This window comes from Bubalus bubalis, chromosome 11 (genome assembly GCF_019923935.1).
Source record: "Bubalus bubalis isolate 160015118507 breed Murrah chromosome 11, NDDB_SH_1, whole genome shotgun sequence".
NCBI classification, from domain to species: domain Eukaryota; kingdom Metazoa; phylum Chordata; class Mammalia; order Artiodactyla; family Bovidae; genus Bubalus; species Bubalus bubalis.
In genome coordinates, this window is record NC_059167.1 from 49,654,132 (window position 1) to 49,663,975 (window position 9,844).

The 9,844-nt window shown below is 44.7% G+C and overlaps 1 protein-coding gene across 12 annotated transcripts in view; it reads right to left on the reverse strand.

Annotated features, from left to right (window-relative positions):
- Positions 1-3,481, reverse strand: part of ZNF280D (zinc finger protein 280D) — a 131,449-nt gene extending 127,968 nt beyond the window's left edge. For 3 of the 12 annotated variants that reach the window (XM_025295650.3, XM_044925054.2, XM_025295651.3), the window contains exon 1: positions 3,216-3,477. The gene's annotated coding sequence lies outside the window, so the exon portion shown is untranslated. Of the gene's footprint in view, positions 1-3,215 lie in introns of all 12 variants that reach the window. The other 9 variants (XM_025295659.2, XM_025295661.2, XM_025295656.3 and 6 more) reach the window with 8 other exon arrangements.
- Between the last annotated feature and the right edge of the window lie 6,363 nt (positions 3,482-9,844).

Below are 9,844 nucleotides of genomic sequence, written 5' to 3' on the forward strand. Positions count from 1 at the left end.
GATTCTCCAGGCAAGAACACTGGAGTGGGTTGCCATTTCCTTCTCCAATGCATGAAAGTGAAAAGTGAAAGTGAAGTCGCTCAGTCGTGTCTGACTCTTGACGACCCCATGGACTGCAGCCCACCAGGCTCCTCTGTCCATGGGATTTTCCAGGCAAGAGTATTGGAGTGGGGTGCCACTGCCTTCTCCAAATCTTGGTATAGTTCTAAATAAAAAAAGAACAGTGTGATAAAGAAGTGCACAAAATGATTTATTTATTTTCTTTTACCTCCTCGCCCCTACTAAGAAAGCCAATGCTGAGTAGTAAAACACTGGACTAAGAAGCAGGACTGGACCAGATAGCCTAACTGGAAAGAATGAGCTTAACTAGGAAAGCTGTGGTTTGTAGTCTTTCAACACAGAACTTTCTATTTCTCAAAGCTCACTACTGCTATGAGGGTTTTGAGCAAACTTTCAAAGGAAGCGAAGTCTAATATCTACTTTCTGTCTCCTCTTCCCTATCCACTATAGGCTCTGATGCCAACTGGAGCAGCAATTCCAAGATCCCTAAACTAGGTAAGTCAGTCCTATCCTTCAAAACTGCTCCCCTCCTTCATTCTCAAACATCCATTTCTAGAGGATTGCTCTGTGTTATCAGATCACTGCAGTTAAATTCATACCAAATACTAATGCCAAAATATCGGCCCACAGATTATCTGCTAATTGCAAAGGGAAATTCTTACAATGGACAGATAGTCTGTCACCATCATACCCAAGAGATCAAATTTAGGATTACCAACAGGATAACTCCATTTTATGTGCCTTCTGATGGTGTATAATGTGCAGCACACTGCATGACTTGTGAAGTATTTTTGCCAAAATTATTTAGCCTGATCTAGGGCCTTTAGACCTAACTTCAAGTTTATAGAAAATATAGGGAATACAGGATACAATTAAACCCCATGAGGAAGAAACTGTCAGTAAAATACAGAATGCAGGTTATTCTACAAGCCTATGGCCTGGTCTCTTCAAAATGTCAATGCCATTAAAAAAAAAAAAAAAAGGAACTACACTAAATTAAAAGAAACAAACACAAATGGAATGCATGATTGGATACTTGTTCCAAAATAAATGACTAAAAAGAAAATTTTGAGGACAACAGGGAACATATGAAGAACATGAAAATACATATTACCTACACACATTATATTATCAGGGATTGCTGCTGCTAAGTCCCTTTAGTCATGTCCGACTCTGTGCAACCCCATAGATGGCAGCCCACCAGGCTCCCCTCTCCTTGGGATTCTCCAGGCAAGAACACTTGAGTGGGTTGCCATTTCCCTCTTCAATGCATGCATGCATCCTCAGTCGCTTCAGTGGTGTTCAACCCTGTGCAACCCTATGGACAGCAGCCCACCAGGCTCCTCTGTCCACGGGATTCTCTAGACAAGAATACTATCAGGGATTATGTAGGAATTATTCTTAACTTTAAGTGTGATTATGATATTGTCTATACATACTGACACACATACAGTACTTAAGTGTGAACTGCCAAGATGTATGAAATATGCTTTGAAAATGTTCACCAAAAATAACCCTGAGATAAGTAGATAAAGCAAATGTGGCAAAATAGTAACAACTGTAAAAACTAGGTAGTAATATGAGGGCTCAACCGGGCTATTCAATCAATTCTTCAATGGTGGGGTCGGGGAGAATAATAACATGAAAACTTACATTAACGAAAAGTTATAAAGCTAAGAAATGAACTCTTAAAAATGCAAAGGAAAGGGCAACTGAATATTCTTTCTTAAATTTTGCAGGTGAGCCTATGCTCTTGTCCTCACTCACCTCATTCTCACACAAAAAAATTAAACAGTTAATTGCACACTCAATGAGGAATAAGAAGACCTAAGATTCAAGAAATGGCTCTATCACTTCCTAGCCATGACTTCATTCAAGATCTCTCACCCTGAGTTCTCCTTCCTCACCTGCAAAATCGGTTCCAGCATCACAGATCAGTATAGAAGGGGTTAGGAGATACGTATCAGAAGGTGGTAGCAATGATCGATACAAATGCAGGACACAATTATACTGGTATTTGTACTGATATTTTAAAACATTGAGAGCACAAAGCCCCAATTTAATTCTCTAAACACATCAGTGCCTTGGTCACAGGCACAGTAAGTTTCTGCTTACAGACAGCCTGAATAGGAAAACCAATCCCCCAAAGCAGGACTCCTCACCACTGCAGAGAGGTGGCTTTTGTGCTTTCAATCGGTCGTCTGTTTCAATTTTTTGTTTAATGGTTTAATGCCTCTAAAAGACGTCAAATTCTTAATACACAGTTACAAACTGAAAACAATAAATAAATCAGGTTTAGGTTCACAGAATTTTTTTTTAAACTAACAACTCTTGGTAAACAAAGAGAACCCCCCCGGACGAAGGTCTCGCGTGCTTGCTTTGACGTTTCTCCTCTCTAGTCAACCGTTTCATAAAAACGTTAACTCCGAACTCCCTCCATCTCTAGAGCAGGATAAAACCTCAGAATGAGATCATTCTTTCCATCTCAGAAGTGCAACCTGCAAGCTCCGTTAGGAAATTGTGTATCAAGTCCACGTCTCTCCTCAGCGCCCCTCTCCTGTAGACAATAACGGGACGTCTAGGGCAGAGCGGGGAAGCCCTCTGACAAGAAGGCGGATGTGAGCGGGGAATGACTGGTCACCTGGACGGGGGAACCTGGGCCCTAAGGCCCAGGAGGCCTCAAGGTTCGGCAGCCTCTTTGGTCTCTCTGCCTCCGACTGAAGAGACTCGGGGGAGAGCCGAAGCGAGAGGCGCAGGGGTTCCTGGCAAACAGCAGCACAAAATATACAGAAGGCCAAGGGAGGAGCCTCCAGAGAGAAAAACCCAAACTAGGCCAGGGGCAAACAAGCCCTGGGGGGCGAGGCGGGGCGGGAAGGCGACAGCGGCGGCCTGCGCGGCCCCGGCCCGCCACCCGGAGTCAGCCGCCGCGTCGCGCCGGTGTCCCTCCCCCGCCGGGGCCGGCGCAAGATGGCGGTCCGGCCGTCGCCGCGCAGCCGGTCCCCTCCCCCGCGCCCTGGGCGCTCTCGGCGACCCGCGCCGGCCTCGACACCCCCAGCCCGGCGCCCCCGGAGTGAGGCGGCGCAGGCCGCGCGGGAGGGCCTCTGCCTGCTACAACGCGGGGCGGGCGTGGGCGGGCGGGGGCGGGGGGCGCTTACCGTGAGCGGAGCGGATCGGCCTGACTGGGGCCCTGAGGAGGAGGAGAAAGAGGAGGAGGAAAAGGAGGAGCACGAAAAACTACACGGCGGCGACGGCGGCGGCTCCCATTGCGGAGCAGGCGGCCGAGCCGTGGGCAGGGGGGGCTCTCGTGGAGCCAGCGCGCTGCCTCATGGGTAGGCTCCGGGTCAGCCTCTGCGCGTCCGGACTCCCTTTCTTCTCGCCGACGCGGGAGGCGGGCGCGGGCATGTGCACCGCGTCGCGAGCCCTCGAAGGATCCGGCGGCTCTCCACGAGCGAGCCGCCGCCGATTGCCAGGGACTGGGTCGGGGTCGGAGCGGTCGTGGGTGCCACCTACTCCCTGGCCAGCAATCCCGAAACCGGGGCCTCATCGAATCTGAAGACGTGGAAAAGCGAGTTCCAGGACCTCCCTGTGTGTAACAGCTAGTTTTCCGTAAGCTTGGAAAGTAAGAAGGTCTAAGAAGAGAGGCGCCATTAAAAAGAAGTACTGTGCCTGAGCGGAGACGACACACAAGATGAAAAAAAGAAGTAGAGAAGGTTCTTTTAATAATTGGTTAATTTTGCCAATTTTGTTTCAAACACGCGATTTTTGCTTCTGTCTCCTTTAATTCCTAGCTTCCATGGGTGCTTGTAATAACTTAAAAAACGAAAACAAATATAAAAGATAAGTGCATTTACAAGAGCACCTGCTAAGATACTGGTTGCACAAATACTTGCAAAACATTGTACTGATTTGTAAGGAAAGTTTCTTCTCCCAGTTGTCCTCACAAGATCGATGACAGTAGTGATCTAGCTCTCATGAGTGATCTGAATTAGAAATCTTGCCTCGTTAGATCCTTAATATACACCAATCACTGCACTCACCATTCAGCCACTGCTGCTGCTGCTGCTAAGTCGCTTCAGTTGTGTCCGACTCTGTGCAACCCCATAGACGGCAGCCCACCAGGCTCCCCCATCCCTGGGATTCTCCTGGCAAGAACACGAGTGGGTTGCCATTTCCTTCTCCAGTGCATGAAAGTGAAAAGTGAAAGTGAAGTCGCTCAGTCGTGTCCCACTCTAGGCGACCCCATGGACTGCAGCCCGCCAGGCTCCTCCGTCCATGGGATTTTCCAGGCTAGAGTACTGAAGTGGGGTGCCATTGCCTTCTCCGATTCAGCCACTGGATCGTACTAATTCTTCTTGCATATTTGAATCAGTTTCTTCTTTCTCAACCAGACTGTCCCCAGCTTTTCTCTAGCGTTTATCGTTACAGTTTTTTCCTTATTGATTACCACTCCCAGGTCAGTCTTCCCCCAAAACCACTTGAATTAGCCCTGGAAACCTGGAATGGCTACAGACGACTATGACCGACTCCTCTCCCAGCTGGGCCAGGGACAGGCTACCCAGCTTTCCCTTTCTTGTAGGCACTGAAAATAAGCTTTATAGGAAAAGACAGAATAAGCAAAATGACAAACGTAGAAAGCTGAAAGTTCAAAAATCTTGGGGCATTCGTAACTCATATTTCAAATGTTTCAAATATAGTTCCTAATGGTTAGCAAAGGGTGTTACAGTATGACAGTGAACTTAAGATTTCAGTCTGTATTCTACAGTCTGATCCTCAGTTTGCAGAGACAGAAACTTAATGTTGTTCACCTCCAGAGCTAATTTAAATCCAATGGAATGATTTATGCCAACTAAACTTACTAAAGACTGATGTATAAACAAAAAATCCTATTTATTCCTCCCCTGCCTCTGGTGAAAAACAAAGCTGCAATGAAAACCAGAAAACTGTACACATTTTTACTCAAAAGGAATGTTTCCATGAGAAGCCACATTTTAAAGGTTATCTGGTGAGAGTAGGAAATCAACAAACTGGTTGATGTATTTCACTATTCATCCTCAAAACTCCAGGCTAAGATCTAGAACACAACTGTCTTGGTTCTCTTGACACTGTCCACACCTTCCCATCATTTTTAAGTGCTTCCTCTGACTTGTATTTTCTGCACCTTTACATTCTGTACATGCTAAATATCCTCATAGTACTCATCCTCCTTAAGTGAGATCATATGCCACTCTTCCCTAACTGTAATGGGTATAAGTGATTTCCCACCTCTTCCACAACTCCATTGTGTTCACCCGAATTTGGGCAGAATAATCACCACCCCAACTTCAAGAATATTGCCTCTAACTTAAAACGATCAGAATACCCTTCCCTCCCTTGAACCAGTTACTGTTTCAAAAATCAATCAGAGTAAAAACCAGGACTTTTGTTTGATTGTGAACAAAAGAGAAGTTCTTTCTTTCTCTGGATGATGTGGCATTAGAATGTGAATACCGGAAGAGGTACTACTTTTCTCACGTGTGTGCTACTGAGAGCCAACTGAGAGTAAAGCTAACAGGTGGAGGAGGAATGGCTGGGCAAATATATCGTACAAAAAAAAAGTCAATCCCGAGAGCATCATAAACCTCCAAAATCAAACCTAACCTGAATCCCATTCTACTGCTAGACTTCTCTGTTATATGAGCCAATGAATTCCCTTTTCTGTTTAGGCTAAAGGGGTCCAAAATAAGCCACTGTGGCATAAAAATTATTTTCAGTTAAAGGTGTTTAAGTTCCTGAAATCCCTTAGTTAACTAAAAGCAGAACCTCCCAAAAGAAGTCAATTGTCACGTTATCTCCTCCCAGGAAGCAACTGGGGAAGACTGCCTCATCACTGGAGACTATGGGAAATGTCCCCACACCTAAACAGACATTGTCACAAAACCATCATATCTTCTATCTATTCTCTTAAGAACCCTTTTATCTTTCCTAAAAGTCATTTGTTTTCCCCTAAATGCCTTCTCTCCCCCAACCCGCTTCTAAGAAGTTGTTTTCATGTAAGTAGTGCCTTTCTCCACCTCTCCTTTGTCTATTAAAATAGCATATAAGCCCCATTTTAGCTACCCTTTTGAGTCACATCTCTTTGTGAACTCCCATAAAGTGGTATGTGTTTAAAATCTTTTCTCTTGCTCACCTGTCTTTTGTCACTTTCATTTGTGTGCAAGTGTGCGCGGTTGTTCAGTCATGTCCAAGTCTTAGTGACCCCATGGAATGTAGCCAGCCTGGCTCCTCTGTCCATGAAATTTTCCAAGCAAAAACACTGGAGTAGGGTGGTCATTTCCTCCTCCAGAGGATCTTCCCAACCCAGGGATCAAACCCGTGTCTCCTGTGGGTTCTGCATTGGCAGGCAAATTCTTTACCACTGAACCACCTGGGTGGAGAAGGCAATGGCACCCCACTCCAGTATTCTTGCCTGGAAAATCCCATGGACGGAGGAGCCTGGTAGGCTGCAGTCCGTGGGGTCACTAAGAGTCAGACACGACTGAGCAGCTTCACTTTCACTTTTCACTTTCATGCATTGGAGAAGGAAATGGCGACCCACTTCAGTGTTCTTGCCTGGAGAATCCCAGTGACGGGGAGCCTGGTGGGCTGCCGTCTATGGGGTTGCACAGAGTCCGACATGACTGAAGTGACTTGGCGGTGGCAGCAGAGCCACCTGGGAACCCCAGTTTAACTTGCAGGCCCCTCCAAAACTAAATATAAGAGAGTAGAGAAATTGGCTTTCCTACCTGACAAAACCACATTAGTTTGGTTTTCTTTATCTGCAACTGAAAGCATCCTAACGGTAGGGACAAGGATAAATATTTACCATCTTATTTTCCTTTGTGTATCCAGGAAATCCACATTTCCTAGCTCCCTTACTTCTACTTCAGGCTGTGTGACTGTTTCTGGCCAGTGGAATATAAACAGAAGCAGTGATTGCCTAATCTAAACCTGACCCTTAAAACCTCCAATGATTTATAGTTCCCTTTTGTTTTTCATACATCAGTCAGTCATACATGAAAAACTCTGAGGAACTAACGAATGGCAGTAATATTAAATGGAAGAACCGTGGGTCTCTTAATAATTGCACAGAGCACATTCACTTCACCAATCCTCATTGAACTGTTTACAGCAAAACATACATCTTTATTGGGTTAAGACACTAGGATTTTAGACTTGTTGGTTACACTAGTAATAATCACCTACCCTGATTAATAATAGAAATGGTGGCCTACTATAACAAAAATCTAAAATATGTGGCATTAGTTTAGCAGAGCAGTGATGTAGGAAATAATGAAATGTTCAGTTCAGTTCAGTCACTCAGTCATGTCCGACTCTTTGTGATCCCATGAATCTCAGCACGCCAGGCCTCCTTGTCCGTCACCAACTCCCGAAATTTACTCAAACTCATGTCCATCGAGTTGGTGATGCCATCCAGCCATCTCATCCTCTGTTGTCCCCTTCTCCTGCCCCCAATCCCTCCCAGCATCAGGGTCTTTTCCAATGAGTCAACTCTTCACATGAGGTGGCCAAAGTAGTGGAGTTTCAGCTTTAGCATCAGTCCTTCCAATGAACACCCAGGACTGACCTCCTTTAGAGTGGACTGGTTGGATCTCCTTGCAGTCCAAGGGACTCTCAAGAGTCTTCTCCAACACCACACTTCAAAAGCATCAATTCTTCAGCACTCAGCTTTCTTCACAGTCCAACTCTCACATCCATACATGACCACCGGAAAAACCATAGCCTTGACTAGACGGACCTTTTTTGGCAAAGTAACGTCTCTGCTTTTGAATATGCTAGCTAGGTTGGTCATCACTTTCCTTCCAAGGAGTAAGCGTCTTTTAATTTCATGGCTGCAATCACCATCTGCAGTGATTTTGGAGCCCCCAAAAATAAAGTCTGACACTGTTTCCACTGTTTCCCCATCTATTTCCCATGAAGTGATAGGACCAGATGCCATGATCTTCGTTTTCTGAATGTTGAGCTTTAAGACAACTTTTTCACTCTCCACTTTCACTTTCATCAAGAGGCTTTTTAGCTCCTCTTCATTTTCTGCCATAAGGGTGGTGTCATCAGCCAGACTTCCTGGAATGTGAAGTCAAGTGGGCCTTAGAAAGCATCACTACGAACAAAGCTAGTGGAGGTGATGGAATTCCAGTTGAGCTATTTCAAATCCTGAAAGATGATGCTATGAAAGTGCTGTACTCAATATACCAGCAAATTTGGAAAACTCAGCAATGGCCACAGAACTGGAAAAGGTCAGTTTTCCTTCCAATCCCAAAGAAAGGCAATGCCAAAGAATGCTCAAACTACAACACAATTGCACTCATGTCACACGCTAGTAAAGTAATGCTCAATATTCTGCAAACCAGGCTTCAGCAATATGTGAACTGTGAACTTCCAGATGTTCAAGCTGGTTTTAGAAAAGGCAGAGGAACCAGAGATCAAATTGCCAACATCCGCTGATTCATGGAAAATGGAAGAAAGTTCCAGAAAAACATCTATTTCTGGTTTATTGACTATGTCAAAGCCTTTGACTGTGGGGATCACAATAAACTGTGGAAAATGAAACATAGTAGGCCGAATAACTGTAGATTCATATCAAGCAGTGGCGAAACTGTTGCCTATAATAAGTCAGAAAGCAGATCAGAACAAGTACATCATTTGTAGTCCTAAGGGAAGACCTCAGAAAGCAGTATTAATGGTGGATGTTGGTGATTTCTTTATGTGATTAGAAGGGTATTACCAGAAGGAGATTTACCAGAAAGAGATTAGCATAGAAGACAATTAACCAATTTACAAACAGAAATGAAAGGGAATAGAGAGAATCTAGCATTTGGGGGACTTGCAGGGTTTGAAAACACAATACTTCTACATTCCAAAGAGAAAGGGAGGTGATTTAAAAAGGCTTTGAGCAAGGAAGCCCGAGTAAGTTTTGAAAAAAATGACTCAGACCTTAGGTAAGAACAGATTACTCCTTTATTTCAGATAAGCATAGCACTTATTCTTTTGATAGCCTCAAGTTAGTAGCTGTTATTTTTGTTTGTTTGTTTCCAGCTTCACTGAGGCATAATTGACAAAACTTTATATACTTAAAATGAACAACATGATGATTTGATATACATATCCATTGTAAAATGATTATCACAATCAGGTTAATTAACACATTCATACCTCAGTTAGTTATTCTGTGTGTGTGTGTCTGGTGAGAAAGTTTAAAATCTACCCTCTTAGAAAATTTCTAGTATACACTACAGTATTATGCTGTACATTAGATCTCCAGAACTTACCCTTTAACCAGCATGTCTCCAAAGTTCAGTTCAGTTGCTCGGTCATGTCCGACTCTTTGTGACCCCATGAATCGCAGCACACCAGGCCTCCCTGCCCATCACCAACTCCCAGAGTTCACTCAAACTCATGTCCATCGAGTTGGTGATGCCATCCAGCCATCTCATCCTCTGTCGTTCCCTTCTCCTCCTGCCCCCAATCCCTCCCAGCATCAGGGTCTTTTCCAATGAGTCAACTCTTCACATGAGGTGGCCAAAGTATTGGAGTTTCAGCTTTAGCATCAGTCCTTCCAATGAACACCCAGGACTGACCTCCTTTAGAATGGACTGGTTGGATCTCCTTGCACCCTCTCCAGAGTCTTCTCCAACACCACAGTTCAAAAGCATCAATTCTTCAGCACTCAGCTTTCTTCACAGTCCAACTCTCACATCCACACATGACCACAGGAAAAACCATAGCCTTGACTAGACGGACCTTTGTT